Source organism: Hemiscyllium ocellatum, chromosome 6 (assembly GCF_020745735.1).
Source record: "Hemiscyllium ocellatum isolate sHemOce1 chromosome 6, sHemOce1.pat.X.cur, whole genome shotgun sequence".
Taxonomy (NCBI): Eukaryota; Metazoa; Chordata; class Chondrichthyes; order Orectolobiformes; family Hemiscylliidae; genus Hemiscyllium; species Hemiscyllium ocellatum.
Genome location: NC_083406.1, coordinates 101,693,135 through 101,710,467, shown reverse-complemented (window position 1 = coordinate 101,710,467; position 17,333 = coordinate 101,693,135). Strand labels below are relative to the sequence as shown.

At 39.5% G+C, this 17,333-nt stretch overlaps 1 protein-coding gene across 5 annotated transcripts in view; it reads left to right on the top strand.

The window, feature by feature from the left end:
• Nucleotides 1–4,808: 4,808 nt before the first annotated feature.
• Nucleotides 4,809–17,333, top strand: part of fam168a (family with sequence similarity 168 member A) — a 111,377-nt gene continuing 98,852 nt past the window's right edge. For 4 of the 5 annotated variants that reach the window (XM_060826205.1, XM_060826204.1, XM_060826203.1 and 1 more), the window contains exon 1: nt 4,830–4,927. The gene's annotated coding sequence lies outside the window, so the exon portion shown is untranslated. Of the gene's footprint in view, nt 4,928–17,333 lie in introns of all 5 variants that reach the window. The other variant, XM_060826202.1, reaches the window with a different exon arrangement.

The following is a 17,333-nucleotide window of genomic DNA, read 5'->3' as shown; positions in this document are numbered from 1 at the left end:
AAATGAACAAAAATGGTTTCAGAAAGGCATTTTGGTTACATGAATAGTTTGCTGATTTTTTTCCAGAAAACAAAGGCTGATGGAGGTGTTTAAATTCATACGGACCTGAAAAGGATACATTGAGCTGCATTTGTCAAAGTAATGAATGCTTTTGAGTAATAGGTTTTGACAAAAAGGAACATGTAGTGCAAGCTCTGGGCAGAGCTGAGGCACAAAATCCTGCTATGAGAAACTCACATCCTGACCCCCCCCCCCCCCCCCCCCCCCCCCCCCCCCCCCCCCCCAAAGCCTGTGCAATATCTACAAGGAACAAACCAGGAATGTGATGGAACACTCCCTATTTGCCTGGATGAGTACAACATTTTTGGGGGAGGGGTAATGAGTACTTGGGTAAATGTAACACATCAAGGGATAATGTCTAGGTACAACAACACTAATATGGACAATGAAGGTCACAGAATGGCAAAAAGAGGCAAATAGAGAAAAAAAAACTTATGAATACACCAGCAGTCAAGAGTAGATAACACCAAGATAAGAAAAATAAAAATTACAGGCTCTGTGTCTGAATGCAGATGGCATTCATAACAAAGTAAATTAATTTATCATAATCATTGAAGTGAACAAATATGATCTGATATTCATTACAGAGACGTGACAGAAGAATGACAAGCATTATGTTCTGAGCATGGGGGAGTAGATGACATTGAAAAAGAATAGGAAGTTAGGTAAGGATGATGGGACAGCACTCCTTATCCAAAGATGGTATGTACAATAGTCAGAAATGACTTTGGTTCAGGAGAACAAGATGTAGAATTAATTTGTGTGGAGGTGAAGAATAGTATGGAAAAGAAGCCACCAATGGGAGAGATCCCAAACAATAACCACAAAATAGAATAAGTATATAAAATGAGTTGTTTGTGATAAAGGGACAGCTTTAAACGTGGGTGGTTTTAACCTACATATCAACTGAAAAATCCAACTGGTAATAGAAGCCTGGATGAGCAGTTAACAGAATCTATAACCCACCATCTGTGGATAACTAAAGAATTTAAGGAAAATCATCAAATTTAAGGAAAGTGCACCTAATTGTGCAAAGATGAGTAGCAGTCAAATGATTAGTCAGAATACAAAGAGTGGCAGAGAATGACTAAAAGATGAATCAAGACAAATAAATTAGAGTAAAAGAGGAAGCTCAAAGTTTGTGTAAGGATTTGTAGTGCGGGTGCCGGTTGTCATGATTACGGTTATGTTCACTGAGCTGGGAAGTTGATTTTCTGGGAAGCTCAGTGAACATACCCACAACCACGAGGACCAGCACCCGAGCTACGAATCTTTATATAAAAATCGATTTCTCAGCTCGGTGAACATACCCACAACCACAAAAAGAAGCGAGCTATAAATGCAAAAACAGATAGCATTAGTTTCTATAGGTATCTAAAAGTGAAAAGAGAGTAGTGATTGTCAGTCCTCTTGAGTGTGATAATGCAGAGCTAATGGTATATAATATATAAATGATGCATGTACTGGATAGATAAGTTGCTTCTGTCTTTATTACAGAGGTTACAAAAAGCATTCTAGTGATATTTGTAAATTGAGAGATTGAAGGAAGAGAGAACCTGATTAAATGTATTGTCATTGTCGACAATCACCTGTGGAGAGTATGACTGTCCATCAAGGAAATTCCAGGTCTTTGGTCATGGACTCTGTGGATCCTTGCATGGCTGATAAGTCTAATCCCCGAGCTGCATCTCTGACCACACATTGGTGGGTATTTCAGGGAGGTCTTTGGCCTTGAGATCACATCAATACGTTCTTCAGTTCCTTTTCTATACCTCCATTGCCAATGAGTATTCTCAAAGAATTCTGTCCCTCCATACAGGAAGTTCTTCCAAGTTAGTTTATTCAGAATGATGGTCTCCCATGAATTATTATCTACATTGCATTTCTTGAGAGAAGCTTTCAGGGAATCTTTGAAATGTTTCTTTTGTCCTTCTGTCATTCAAGTGCCTTCTTAACCACTAGGAAAGCAGTGCTTGGCAAAGTGATAGAACTGTGAATAAATCTTTGGGTCCTGGTGGACTTCAGCCTAGGATCTCAAAGGAGCTTAGTAATGGGGCAGTAGATGTATTACTGTTAGCTTTCCCGAATTTGTTAGTTTCTGGAAAGGTTGCGTCAGTTTGGAAAATAGAAAATATAATCCCTCTTTTCAAGAAGGGAGGGAGGCAGTTAACAGGAAAGTAAGAGCCAGTTAACCTGTCATCTGTGTGGGGAAGGTGCTAGCATCAATCATTAAAGAGATTAAACCAGGCATTTGGAGAAACTCAGATAACTGGGAAGAGTTAAAGTGTTGTGAAAAGGAATTCATGTTTAAATATTTCCAATTTATTGGAAACCTTTGAAGAAGTAACTTGCAATGTGGATAAAGGGGAACCTGTTGATGCACTGTACTTAGATGTCGAGAAGACATTTTATAAATTTCAATATGAGGTATTGCACAAAGGAGCTCATATTATAAGGTGCCATATCAGCTGGACAGAAGATCGGCTGGCTGGTAGAAAACAGAAAGTATGCATAAAATGATATTTTTCAGATTGATATGATGGGATGAATGGAGTTCCATAGGGATCCACTGGGCCCTTAACTTTTAATAATTTATATCCGTAATAGGGTGAGAGATCCAAGGCATAATGGCTAAGTTTACAGATGACACAAAGATACATAAGAAATTATTTTGCAAAACTGAATAACAAGAATGCAGATCAATATAGGTAGGTTAGGTGAATGGGTTAGAACCTGTCAGATGGAATTTAATGTGGGAAAATGTCAAGGCACTTAAATGGAGAACTGCAGAATTCTGAGGTGCAGAGAGATGTATGTGCTCCAACGCACAATTGAGAAAATTAGTATGCAGGTACAGCAGGTATTCAAAAAAGCCAATATTGGAGTGGTATCAATACAAGTGTAATTAATCATAACTGAGGATGACATCCTTACTTTTGTTTGATGTTTCAGCGAGACCACATCCCTAATACAGTGAGCAGTTTTGGTCTCCTTACTTAAGGAAAGATGTAAATGCAATAGAGATGTTGCAGGGGGTATTTACTAGATTGATAACTGTGAGTTGGGTTGTTTTATGAGGAAAGGTTGGCACTGGAGTTTGGAAACGACTGAAGGGTATAAGACCTTGTGGTGCAGTAGTAATGTTCCTTTTCTTGAACCAGAAGGCCTGGGTTCAAGTCCCATTTGCTCCAGAGGTGAACAACAACACCTCTGAACTGGTCAGTTTAAAAAAAATCATGACAAGGTGGACGTGGAAAGGATTGTTCTTCTTGTGGACCAGTCAAGACTAAGGCACACTTTTAGGGAAGAGATGTGATATCTTATTTGTCTCAATAAGATTATGCAGCTTTGCACTGCTCGGTCTGAGAAGGTAACAGAGTCAGAGACAATCTAACCACCGAACCTTGACATTCAATGGCATTATCCTCTCTGAATCCCCCCATTATCAACATCCTGCGGGTTACCATTGACCAGAAACTCAACTGGACTTGTTGGGCGGCATGGTGGCTTAGTGGTTAGCACTGCTGCCTCACAGCACCAGGGACCCAGGTTTGATTCCTACCTTGGTTGACTGTCTGCGTGGAGTTTGCACATTCCCCCTGTGTCTGCGTGGGTTTCCTCTGGGTGCTCTGGTTTCCTCCCAGAATCCAATGATGTGCAGGTTAGGTGAATTGGTCAAACTAAACTGCCCATAGTCAGGGGTGAATATGGGGAATGCATGGGTTACTCTTCGGAGGGTCGGTATGGACTTGTTCGATCAAAGGGCCTGTTTTCATACTGTAGGGAATCTAATCATATAGGCTACTACAGCAGACTACAGGCTAGAAATACTGCAGCAAATATCTCATGTCCTGACCCCTCACAGCCTGTTCACCACCAACAAAGCATAAGTGAGGTGTACAATGGACCATTCCCCATCTGCCTGGATGAGTGTAGCTCCAACCCGTTTCACACCATTCAGGACAAAGTAGTCAGTTTGATTGGCAACTCGTCCACTCGCCCCACCCCCAGTAGCGTACTTTATACAGGACATTTGCCAAAGATCCTTAGACAGCACCTTCCAAACTAACAACCACTTCTATCTACAAAGACAAGGACAACAGGAACAGGGATACACCACTATGGTAAAGTCGTCTCCAAGCCAATGAAATATTTTGTCACTGGGTCAAAATCTTGGAATTCCCTCCAGCCATTCAAGAAGGCATCTCACCACCACCCCGTCAAAGGCAACTAGGAGACAAGCTGTAAGTGTTGGCGCATCCAGTGTTGCCCCGTCCTATGAGTGATTAAAATCTTAGGCACGGGAATTACATGTTGTCAGGGAAAAGTGGGAATGTGGAATTCGGATCAGCCATAATCTCACTGAATGGTGAGGCAGAACTTGGCGAGTGTACTTCTGTTCCTAACTTGAGCGTTCTGCCTCTACCTGAATACCTACAAAGGTTACCCGAAAGCTTGCAAACCGGGGAGAAGCACTCAGAAGACGGAGACGATCTTGAGAAAATTTAGTGAAAACCCCGAACAGCAAATGACCTCACCTTCACCTAACACGGCTCCAAGAGGCGAGGCTCACATTTCGCGACCCTGATGTCCACCGCCCGGCCCCCGCGAGATGTAACGGTCAATCTGATTTAAGTGACCGACAGTTGGAGGGGTGGGGGCGGGGCGCAAGTGGTAGGCGTGTTACGTCATGGCGCAGAAGCTAGTGGGCAGGGCGCGAGTCGGACGTGGCGTCATGCCGTCGTTCCCACCCCCCTCAGCCAGTTGGGTTCGGTTTGCGAAGGAGCCTGAGCGGAACGGAGAGGGTGAGCAATATACACAACAGGCAGGCAGGCAGGGAGGGAGGTGCTCGGTCCGGTACTTACTGGTAAGCAGCACCTTTTATCCCCCTACATTTATATATGCACAAACAGCTGGTCCACTCCATCTTTATATTTCAGTTTTAAACTGAAATGTGTGTGTCCGTAATGGGGGTTAAGGAGGGAGTATGGAGTAGAGGCAGAAATAAAAAGATTTTCTCTTAAGATGGACGTTTTTTTTGTGAGTGAAATCTGCGGCTTGATTGCGGCAGGGCTGATACCCTCCCCTCCAACTTAACTAATGAACTATTGGTGGTTGTGGGGGAGGGAAGAGCTGCGGAGATTTATTTGTTTGGGGGAGGTGATGGGATTGTTTCTATGTGGAGGGGAAAAATAGTAATCATAAAAATGGAGGTTTGGCGTTTTCTGAGTTTTGCTGGTTGGTTCCCCCTTGCTCATTGACTCTTATTCCCAGAGAAGATAAAGAGCTTTACTCTCTCTCTCACCTTAGGAATGCACTGAGGCGCGGAAATGACCGCGAATTAGGAAATACATTGAAATTTTCCTTTTTATGGGAGTGTAATTTTTATGTTTAAATAGAACAATTGTTAGATTTGAAAGGTAGTTCAACTTAAGTTTTTAAAAATTTCTTTCCCTAACACTGCCACTCAGTTCAGACAGCAGTTAATTTCTTTCTCCACTCCGTGCCTTTTCTCCAATCTGTGGCAGGTCCGATTGGAAGGGATAGTTGCTCCTTTTTTTTGTTTTATTTTAAAATGGACGTTGTTAGCTTACTTACAGACGCATGGTTGCATCTAATTGAACTGAAAGCGGTCCATCAGTTCAGTGTCGATGAATAAATGTTGATGTATCCAGTCGGTCATTTGTTAGGGGTGCTTTCTTTGTGATAGCGACAATATTTTCTTTTAGCCCACAGACCCCTTCAAAAAAAACTACAAATGCGAAAATGGTCGTTATCGTTCTGCTGAGACACAACTGCAGGCGCATAACCAATTTTTAAAACCGATCATATGGTGCAATTTTTAAAATTGGTTTTATACATACAATATAAAATCGTGTGCTTTGAATTTCGAAAGGGTGTTCGCACTTTCTAAATCCTTGTTTGTGCTGTTTGGAAGCATGATACGAACACTCAAAATGGACGGGTTATGGCTGCTGCTTGTAAGAACTGAAAGACATTAAAATCAGATATTTTTGGATGAAGTCAAATATATTTTTATGCGTCTGCTGTTAGGCGGCTTTGGTAGTCCCCCACTAATCTGTGCCTTTTTGAACACTAGATAAGGATTTCATCAACTCAAGGCACAGTTTGCATTGATCTTTCGATTGTCTCCTGAGTGTAAAAATTCCTTCAGTTTTTTTTTCCGTTTTTCTCTGATGCAAGTGCGTTAACACTCACGTCAATCCGGAATTTTTTTGTGTGTATATACACTTGCATCGAACTGACTGAAGTTTACCCCGGTTTCTTTTGTGCAGATCTTAAGTCGCTTCAGAAGGAAGAAAATTGTTTGGAATTTTTTTTAGTTAGAAGGTTCCCAGAGGAGTTCTTGTCTTCTGGTCTTGATGTGCTGTAAATCCATACAGAGCACGGTGGCACAGTGGTTAGCACTGCTGCCTCACAGCGCCTGAGACCCGGGTTCAATTCCCGACTAAGGCGACTGACTGTGTGGAGTTTGCACATTCTCCCACTGTCTGTGTGGGTTTCCTCCGGGTGCTCCGGTTTCCTCCCACAATCCAAAGATGTGTGGGTCAGGTGAATTGGCCATGCTAAATTGCCCGTAGTGTTAGGTAAGGGGTAAATGTAGAGGTATGGGTGGGTTGCGCTTCGGCGGGTCGGTGTGGACTTGTTGGGCCGAAGGGCCTGTTACCACACTGTAAGTAATCTAATCTAATCTAAAACTGTCACCAACTCTAGGGTGTATACAATATCGCTGCTGGGCTTCAATAAATGTGTTCACTTATTGATTCATTATTTGGTTAATTAGCCAAAATGATATTTTGTTGATCATACGTGAAGTTGTTTACTTCAAATTAATTTTTTGCTGATGCTTTCCTTGAATCAATTTTTAAGTTGTGTATGTACTACTTGGGGGGAAAAAATTCTGTCTTTGCTTTCAGCTATTTTGTTTTAGTCAGCTAGCCTAATTTCGTGCATATCTGGTTTAAATATAGAAATCCCGGCACGAAAATGTAGGTTGCTAGCTCTCAGTGGCTTGCCAGTTTTTTTTATGATAAGTTGATGAGATGTACCCGATAGAACAGACTGGATGCTTTCAGGTAAAAATCTCTCAACCAGCATACTGAGGGGTATTGAGTGTTAAGGCATACTAGCTTTAGTAGACACTGCCCTATTCCCTTCCCTTCAGCTAACTGATACAATTTATAATTCCTCTCAGATAAATTTCATTTCCCTTAATCATTTTACATTGAGTTAGCACAGGAGAATGCATATTAGTGAAATATGTAGTAGATTTAAATTTCTTTGCAACATCAGATTCATTTTTGGACCAAAGAGATTTTTACACTTATTGCAAGACTGTCTGGGACAATTGAACGTGTTGGAAGCTTGCCTTTTGAATCTAGCTCCTTAGCACCACAGGTCAGACAACAGTCTAGTTGGTCTTATTTGTAGCATTGGTCTTGAATTGCAAAAGTTGTATTTTGTTTCTTGGCATGTCCATGCTCTTTAGTTCTGGCATGGATTTTTCAATTACATGGTTGAGATTTCATATCAAGAATGGGAGTGTTGAGTTGACTGTCAAGTTTGTGACCTGGAAATGATCTGAACTAGATTTATTGAGAACTCTCTCAATGTTGTGATTGATGGTTGTGCAGAAATTAGTTAAATGTAATAATGCAACTAATTCTGAGGGAGTATATGCCTTTCTAATTTTTTTTTACCTTCAATTATATGCATAAATTCAGATGCCATTCCAAACTGATCAATATGTAGAAAGATTATTTAAGAACTATAAATCACCAGACTACTTTGCGATTAGAGTACAAGTTCGCATTAGTGCCTTTATTCCCTGCTCCATAAATTATGCATGATATGTGCGGATTGGTGAAGTTGAATGTGTGTGCTGTGTACCCAGCATTATGTAAGCAAACAATTAAGTGGGTGGCATAACAGCTATGTGTAAAATTAGTTATTAAAATGAGGAATCATATAATTCAAGTTTAATATGTGATCTTGTAATTGTTAGATCCAGTGTTGCACAATAAAAGTGCAATCTTGAATTAACTGGTTTGACCCCATCTCTCATCCCCCATCTCTCATCCCAAAATTGGCTGTCTTCCTTGGTTTGACAGTGCTGCCCCTGTAGTACTTGATATAGGCTATGCAGCAGAGTTACTGATGTGACCTTTACACCAATTTACCTGTGTAGTGGAAAATCCCTACTGTATGGAAACAGGCCCTTTGGCCCAACAAGTCCACACCAATCCTTCCAAAGAGTAACTCACCCAGACCCATATCCCTACCCTATATTTAATCCTGACGCATGTACCCAACCTACACATCTCTGAACGCTATGGCCAATTTACCTAACCAGCACATCTTTGGATTATGGGAGGAAACCGAAGGCCCCAGAGGAAATGCACGTAGACACTGGGAGAACGTACAAGCACAATTCAGTAGTCTGAGGCTGGAATCAAACCCAGAGTCTCTAATGCTGTGAGGCAGCAGTGCTAGCCACTGAGCCGCCATGCTGCCCTAAAGTTATTGTAAATAGAGTTTAAAAGGCAACTGGATGGATATATGAACAGGAAGGGTTTAGAGGGATTTGGGTCAGTTGCTAGCAAATGGAAGTAGACTAGTTGAGGACATTTGGCATGGACGAGTCGGACCAAAGGCTCTCTTTCTGTGCTGTGCATCTCTGACTCTATATGTCTATGTGAACCATAATAAATATGTGCAGAATATAACTTCTGTCAGTCACAAAACTGAGAATGTCCTGATGTAATTAGCGTTTTATTATCTGGGTAATTTTAAAAGGAAGTAAGACTTTTGCTTAACTTCTGTTCATTTGATTTTTGATAAGATTACAAAAAAAGCAATGTAACTTGTCATTTTTTAACACAAGCTATAAACCCCCCCAATGTGCTGATTATAAGCATTACTTTAGTATTGGGATGACAAAAGCGTACCTTGGGACTTAGGGTGACCCTGTCCCCATTTAATATTCCAGGTACATGTTATACTGCTTCCTTCCATCTTGTTTATCCATTTGTAGCTGGATTATTATGGGTAAAATTTCTCTTCATACCTCTTCACTGTTCCATAGTACTCCCCAAAGATCAGTCCAAAACCCCTCTTTCTGATTTGCATGTTACCATTTGGCAAAGTTGTCTGAAGTTCTGAGTTTAGCTTTTACAAATGCTGGCAAATCTACCACCACCTCCCTTCACTAGCCCACTGAGTCTGTGGTCATGTTTACTGATGCCTATTATGTGAGCTGCAGTTTTCTCTGGCTAAATGTTAGGAAGTCTGAAATTTTTTTTTAGATTCTGTTTGCACCATTTTGATATGAAATATAAAATAGTCAATAATACTGCATATATCTCAATCCTGAAATTTAATTGTATACATATAGTCATACACAACAGAAACAGACCCTTCGACACAACTCGCCCATGCCAAACAGGTTTCGTAAACTGATCTAGTCCCATCTGCCTGCATTTGGCCCATATCCTTCTTAACCTTTTCTCTCCATCTACCTGGTTTTGTTTCAGCTAGTATAAATTTTATGATTGCTCTCCTAGCAAACTCATTTTTTTCCCCCTAAATCAATGGCCTCTGTTTCACAATAACTGCCCCATCCAGACTAATTGTTGCTGTATCTATATTAACTACAATACACACTTTTCTCTCCACTCCTGTTCTTTCCAACTCTACAGAAATTGCACGAGTGTTTCTCTTAACTTGGGCCTCAGGCAAGCACAGCTCAGTGTAAACGAGAGAATGTTACACGTTTGATATCAAAACAACAGTGTCTCAAACACTAACACGGTGCTTATATAATGATAAATGCAAACCACCAGTCAGTGGAATCTAGTCATATAGATTCCAGTCTGTTAGTAATGGAGGTTTAGGATTTTGTACTGGAATTGGTTTGATGGAGTATGGCGTTCAAACATTCTCCAAGTATAAAATTAAATGATGTGGCACAGGATATGGAGAATAAGTTTTAAGTAAGCTTAAACTTACGAATGGCAAAGCTGGGGAACTATGCAGGGGAACACTAAGCTGGAGTCCGGAGGAGATAAAAGTTTTGAACAAGGGTTTTAACAACAGATGAGCTGAGACAAACAATGTAGGTAAAGGTTTCAGTTAGTGATTGAGTAGGTGAGGATTGATTCAGGTTGAATAGATCACCAAGGTTGAAAACATAATTGGTAGAATTCTAGGCAATGGTGGACAAGGAGTTGAATTTCACAATGGGCATACAGGATCTCTGGCTGAAGAGAACGCTTATAATTTCAGGATTGAGATATATGCAGTATTATTGACTATTTTATATTTCATATCAAAATGGTGCAAACAGAGTCTAGAACAATTCTGATTACACTTGAAGATACTGGCTTTCACAGATGCAACAATTATCCATCATCTGCTACCAAAAATTGAGTATTTTGTCATACTTCTCATTTCTATAGGTGGGAGGCTGTGTTATGAGAGATACATGTTGAATAGTACATAAAGGAACAGTCTGAGCCTTGATCTAATAAATTATTTGTACAATTATTGTTTTGACACATCAACCTACTTTATTATGGATTTGTGGCTGGAGTGAAGATTGTGAATAAAAATGCCAATGTATATGCACAAGATGCTGAAATTTGAAATTAATCTTTCAACTGTAAATTTTCAGCTAAATAAGCTTAAATTAAATTTGTTTAACAAGTTTTTTTATTCTCGGGTAAACTGGATTTATTGAGGGCATCTGATTAATCTGGTAACTTCGAATTCATAAAATTTGGCATTTTTTTAAAAAAGGAACTCGGCATGTAGGAGCACATTGGTATGTTAATGGACTAGCTCTTAATGTGCTTTCTTTTTATTTAACTATATGGCTACTTTTCCTAAATCAAGTACTTGTTTCCATCTGAATTGAGTCCCTGTCACTGTAATTTGGACGGGCATAGGCAGCATTTTCTTTCCTGTACATAAATCCTTTGAGGTCAATAAACATCAAGTGAAGTGGCAACCTGTTCTCAACTTGTAGCGACTGGGATGCATAGAATCAGAGGATTGATAATCTGAGACTCTCAACCTAAATGTCCTCAGTTTGAAAATTAGCCATGTGGTCGATTGCAGCAATGATCCTTTTTCCATCTGTTTAAAAATGTTAAGATAGTTTTTCCATATGTACCCTCTTCTGGTGGGAAAATCAAGAACAAGGAAACGGTTTTAACTGGAGTTAAGTTATTCATGAGTACAATCAGAAAACATTTTCTTCAAAGATAGGCAAGTAGGAATCTGGAAATCACTGCAAAAGGAATGCTTGGGCAATTAGAATTTGCAAGGCAGATACGCAAAGCAAACGTATCACGGGAATTGGAGCAGTAATAGTTATGCATAGTTGAGGTGTCAGTCAATCATAATATCATTGGCAGAGTTAGCTCAAGAGACTGATCTGCTCCTAAGCTGTTGGTACTCTTTTGACGGTATCACACTTCTATTTTGAATAGGGTGAGTATTGTGCCTTGAGATTATGGGAAATGAAAAACAAATCTACAAGAGAAAGGTGGAGAGGAGAAATTGAGAGGGAGAGTTTGTTATTGTGTACAGTAACTGACATGAATATTTTGAAGCAGGAATGACGTAACTATGGAAGATGATTGGAAATGCCTCTACACATTTGCAGCTGTGGGAGGCTCCTGCTGGGACAGAGTTAAAAAAACGGTCTTGAAATTGTATGGAATAATTTATGTAGCTTTGTATAGCTCATACACGAATTTTTTGCCTCCATTTTAAAGATTACACAGTCTCAGGAGATGAAATGAGAGAACACGCAGCAATAGGCATTGATACAGGCATCACACAGAGCATGTCAAACATATCTGTCTTTATAAGGACCTAGCAGGATGTTGACATTTGAGCACTGATTTATAATTCAGCATTTATTTTTGCTTTAAACTTGTCTAGGCAGATGAAAAAAAGTTAAAACTCAGTCTTTTGTATATAGAGAAACATTTTATAAACTTTATGGGATAACAATTTGGATTAAACTACAGTCTATTATTTTGTATAGTACCTATTTTTAAATTCACTGTACTTGATGCAAGTTAGAAACAATAGTTAAGTAAAATTGGAGAATTAGCCATTTTAAATTAGACTGGAGGATAGGACATGGTGGTGTGGATGTCTTCCATGGGTCCAAATACAAGAATAAATAAATAACTTTGATTTACATAGCCATCTTGGAATACCAAGGTGATGGATGTGCTAATGACCATGTAAATTCTTTGGCAGTGTAGACACTAGGGGAAGACTGGCATCCAATTTGCACAAACAAGGATCAGAAAAGCAACTAATAATCAGTGTTTAACATTGGTAGACTATTAATATTTGCTATTTTATGGAAGAATTCCCCCGCTTTTCAGGTAATACAGTAGAATTTCTTTATGTTCACACGAGGGGGCAGACAGGTCCTGGGGTTTGCTGCTTCATCTGAAAGCTGACTCTTATAGTGGTGCAGCATGCAACAGCAATTTTTATTTGAATAGCAACTTAAATTTCATAAGTTATACAAAGTATGTTATTGTTGGTGCATTAAAATCAAAATATTACACCAAACCACAGGCGATACTGCAGATGGCGACGTATAGTCAGAGGGAAGACTAATGGCACATTTTAAAGAAGGGATGAAGGGCAGAGGGGTTTGTGGGTGGGGGTGAGTGCAGTACCATACCATACCATGGGAACTAGGCAACTGAAAGCAAGTCTCTTGATGGTGGGGTGATTAAGATTTCCCCCTTGCCCCACCCTCTCAGAATACATTCTGTTTTCACAATTGCATCCCATGTAAAATCCTGAACTGATCTAATATGTAGAAAGTATGCATGCACTGATCTCAGCAAATGTAACCATTTTTAAAAAAATCTATTAATCTCCATTTCAACTTGGATGTGCCTTTTCTAGTAGTAACATCAGTTGCTGTAGTCGCAGCTAACGTTTGCAGTCTTAATTTGAGCATGTATATGTGGTTGAAAACTCATCCTGAGATTATGTGAAACTAAGATTAGGAATGATCTGGTTTGATCTGAAATATCTGAGCAAAATGAAGCCTTTGGTTATTGAGTGGTATTTGTGATGGCATTGCTTAAGACAGTGCCCTGCTCTACCTAGTCTTTGATCGGAGGAAATTTCGCCTTGTCTAGTATTGATTTGGCCAAGAACCAGCAGAGAGTCAGGACAGGTGATGGTGGGGTAGAGCAGTGTGTTATCAATGTGTATGGAAGCTAACATGTTACTGTAGTTCTGTACTGGTGTGTAACCAAGAATATATGCTTAATTCTCCAGTGTGAAGCATTGAGAGCTTATAACTTTTTGACTGAAGTGAAAGTGAGCCAAGGCTGGCTAACTACCTAATTCAACCCAGAACTGTTCAGTACATTGTTCAGGCTGCACTTTGAGCTGAATGCAATATTCAAAGCACAACATCCATGCTGTGGAAGTGGTGCAGAGGAGGATTGTAAGTTTGATTCCCTAATGTCAGAACTTGATGAAATGTTAAAAAAATCATGGCTGATTTGGATCTTCATAGAAATGTTCAAAAGATATCAATGGAATAAAAATCCAGTAGCCAGCATAAAAACGGACCCTTTGGTCCAATTCCTCCTTGCTGACTATGTTCCCAAACTAAACTAGTCCTACTTGCTTGCATTTGGCCCTTTTCCCTCCAAATCCTTCCTATTCATATACTTATCCAAGTGTCTTTTAAATGTAAGTGAACTTGCCTCCACCATTTCCTCTGGCAGTTCATTCTACACACAAACTACTCTCTTTTTAAGAAAAAAAAGTTGCTCCTCATGTCCTTTATTAAACTTTCTATTCTCACCTTTTAAAAATATGCCCTCTAGTTTTGAATTCCCCCACCCAAGGGTAAAGATCCTTGTTATTCTCCTTATTTGTGCCCCTCCTGATTTTATAAATCTCAATAAGGTCACCCCTCAACCTCTGACACTCCATTGGGGGAAAAGAAAGTCCCAGTATTTCCAGCCTGTTTATAATTCAAACCTCCTGATTCCAGTTTAATAATATCCTTCATATAGCAGGGTGACCAGAACTGCACACTACTGCAGAACATGCCACACCAACACTCTGTACTATCCTAACACCTATACTCAGAGGTCTGAGCAATGAAGGCTTTCTTAACCACCCTGTCTACATGTGATGCAAATTTCAGAATTCTGTACCTGAACTACAAAGTCTCTGTTCTACAACACTATCCAGAGCGTTAACCATGAAGTGTATAAATCCTACCCTTTTTTAACCAAAATGAAAAACCTTGCGTTTACCCAAATTAAACTGTCTGCCAATCCTAAACCGATTGATCCAATTGATCAAGATCTCTTCGTAATTTTACATAACCATCTTCACTGTCCGCATAACGCTAATTTTAGTGTCATCCACAAATTTACTAACCGTGTCTCCTAGTTTCTCATCCAAATCATTTATATAAATGACAAACAATAGTGGACCCCATAGTGTTGAGCTTCAAATGGAGGGTAAGGTTATTTGGATGCAAATTAGAAAACTAAGTTTAGGATTGATGTCATAAAGCACTTGCTTGAAATTATCTGCTTCTGGAATCATTTGAAGAGCAAGTTTGATACTGTAAGGATGAGCGCAAGTTATTCTTTATAAATTAATTGAGATGTGAAGAGCTCCCAGCAGTTTTAAAGATTCATAAATTTGCATTTTAGATTAGCTTGAATTTCCTAATGAACAAGCAATCACACATACTCCTATGAAGGAGATACTGTCTTTTTTGGTGCTTGGTAACAAAGTGGATCAAGTTGTATGAGGAAAACTTGAATAAATGTGGACATCATTTAGGTTTAGGTTGGTAATGGGGAAGAGCAAGGAGCGATTTAAAGTAGGACTTCTGAATTGTTAGAGGGCTAAATTCAATGGTATGGGAGGTAAATCTGGCCAGGATGAAACAAAATCAAAGTCTAAGAGGGAAAAATTGTAATTGAGCGGTAGTTAATCTTTAATTGGGGATGTTTTGGGTACAAGCTAGTCAGATTTCAGGCCAATGATGGTACGGTGAGATGGAAAGTAGAGAGGAAATTAATGGCAAAGAGAATGTGAGAATGGAATGGCCCTTAACATAAAATAGAACTCAACATTTCTGCCGCTATGTAAATAGTAAGTGAGTAGTCATTCATGAGGTGGGTTCTATTAGAGACACGTTGATATACATTTAGAGGTGCAGGGCAAAGTTTGAATATTTAACAAGTAATTTGTACAGTGAGAAAGAGGTTGCTGACACAATATTGGTAGCAATATAGGCAGTCTCTTGGTTGCGAAAGGGTTCCATTCCAGAGTCCATTCATAAATCAATTTGTTCATAAGACAATTTGTACACAAGTCTGAACACAACGCAAGGCAAATACAAAGCAGCCATTTGTAAGGAAATGTTTGTATTTTGGTTATTTAAAATTCAACCCTTTTAGATCATGTTCATTAGTACAATGAGCATTCGTAAGTCAGATGCTGTTAAATCAGGAACCACTGTAGTAAATTGGCTGAAAATTGCTAAATGTCTTCCGGAAGGTTAGATGGGTTTAGCGTTGTTAAGTCACCTTGTCCTTCTGGCATGCATCCCAGGTTACTAAAGAGAGTGGACAGGAAAGAACTCATTTATCTCCAGATATGAGGGAGGTGCCAGTGAATTGGAGAGTAGCACAATTTCCAAGAAAAGGCGCAATGCATTCCAAGAAACTATAAGCCGGTCAGTTCAATATCAATAATGTAGAGTTAAAGAAACAATTAGGGGAAAAAATCAACAGATATTTGGAAAGGTTTGAGTTAATTAAGGACAGCTTGCACAGATTTATAGAGTATAGATTGTTTGAGTAATCTTTTTGAATTTCTTGAAGTTTCAGGAAAAGCAATGGTGTATAGATTCTAAGATTTAAAAATTTTAAAAAAATTTAGATGGCAAACACATTAGGTGCTGTATTGATGTAATGTGGCTCTGCATTAGTTAATCTACTTTGCATGTAGCTCTGTCCTGTGCTTCAGGTGACCCTTGGCACAGCTGACATGGCTTGATCTGAGCTGCCTGCAGCTTGAACTGCTCAATGTGAATTCTTGTACCGTCTCCGTCATAAGAGTGCCAGGTTAGAATTACCAAAGAATTGGATAATGTTTCAAAATGTACTGGTTATTCTGAATTGGGAGGTCATGGCAAACAATGATACTAATTGGCTGCAAAAAAAATCATTGGCTAACAGAATGGGCAGAAAAGTGACAAATGGAATTTAGTAGAGAGAAGTGGGAGATGCTGAATTGTGGCAACAAAGATGGGAAGAGATAATATGGACTTAACGGCACAGTTCAAAAGCATGCAGTGATGGAGGGTCCTTATATATAGTTTATTATTCCCCCAAAGTATTGCAAGGTGATAGCCTAGACCCTAACACATTATTTAAAGACAAGTGTATGGTGCTGTGTTCCAGATGTGAGTTACTTGGTCCACCACCAGACTTTAATCAAAATGTTTCATTCTTAAAATAGTTAAAATACAAAAAAAGGACATAACTTTAACTCTATTGAAATACTTACTAAAATAATGTATTAGTTGACCTCTAATCATCAATTGTTCCAATATAGGCAGCATCTCATAAGCACACTCTTTGGCAAAAAAAAATTGCATTTCAGCAAAGGAGTTATGGTTCTCATGTGCTGTCTCTGTCCAGTCTTTGAAAAAGAAACAATCTGCCCCTTTTGAATGTTAAGAGGAAGTCTCTGATCTGAGACTTCACTGTAACAGTTTTTTTTAGCAGCCAGCACAAACCTTCCCTGAACTGAAAACAAAACTAAAAGGCTTCCTGGGTCTGTGTGAGCCCTGACCCCACCCACCCATGATTGTGTTCTCATTTTTTAAAACACACCTGGGGAGAACCTAAAAGCTGATCACCAACTGCCGCTCTGAAGGAGACATTTCAGTACCACTGTGGCAACCATGATTTGGAGATGCCGGTGTTGAACTGGGGTGTACAAAATTAAAAATCACAAAAGACAAGTATAGTGGCATTTAATGAGATGTTGGGTGAATATGTGAAGTAGATTTAAAATTAAAGGTATGCTTTCCTTTATTGGTCAGAGCACTGAGTCGAGGAGCTAGGAGGTAATGTTCTGGCTGTACAGGGCATTGGTTAGGCCACTTTTGGAATATTGTGTGCAATTCTGGTTTCCTCCCTAGTGGAAGAATG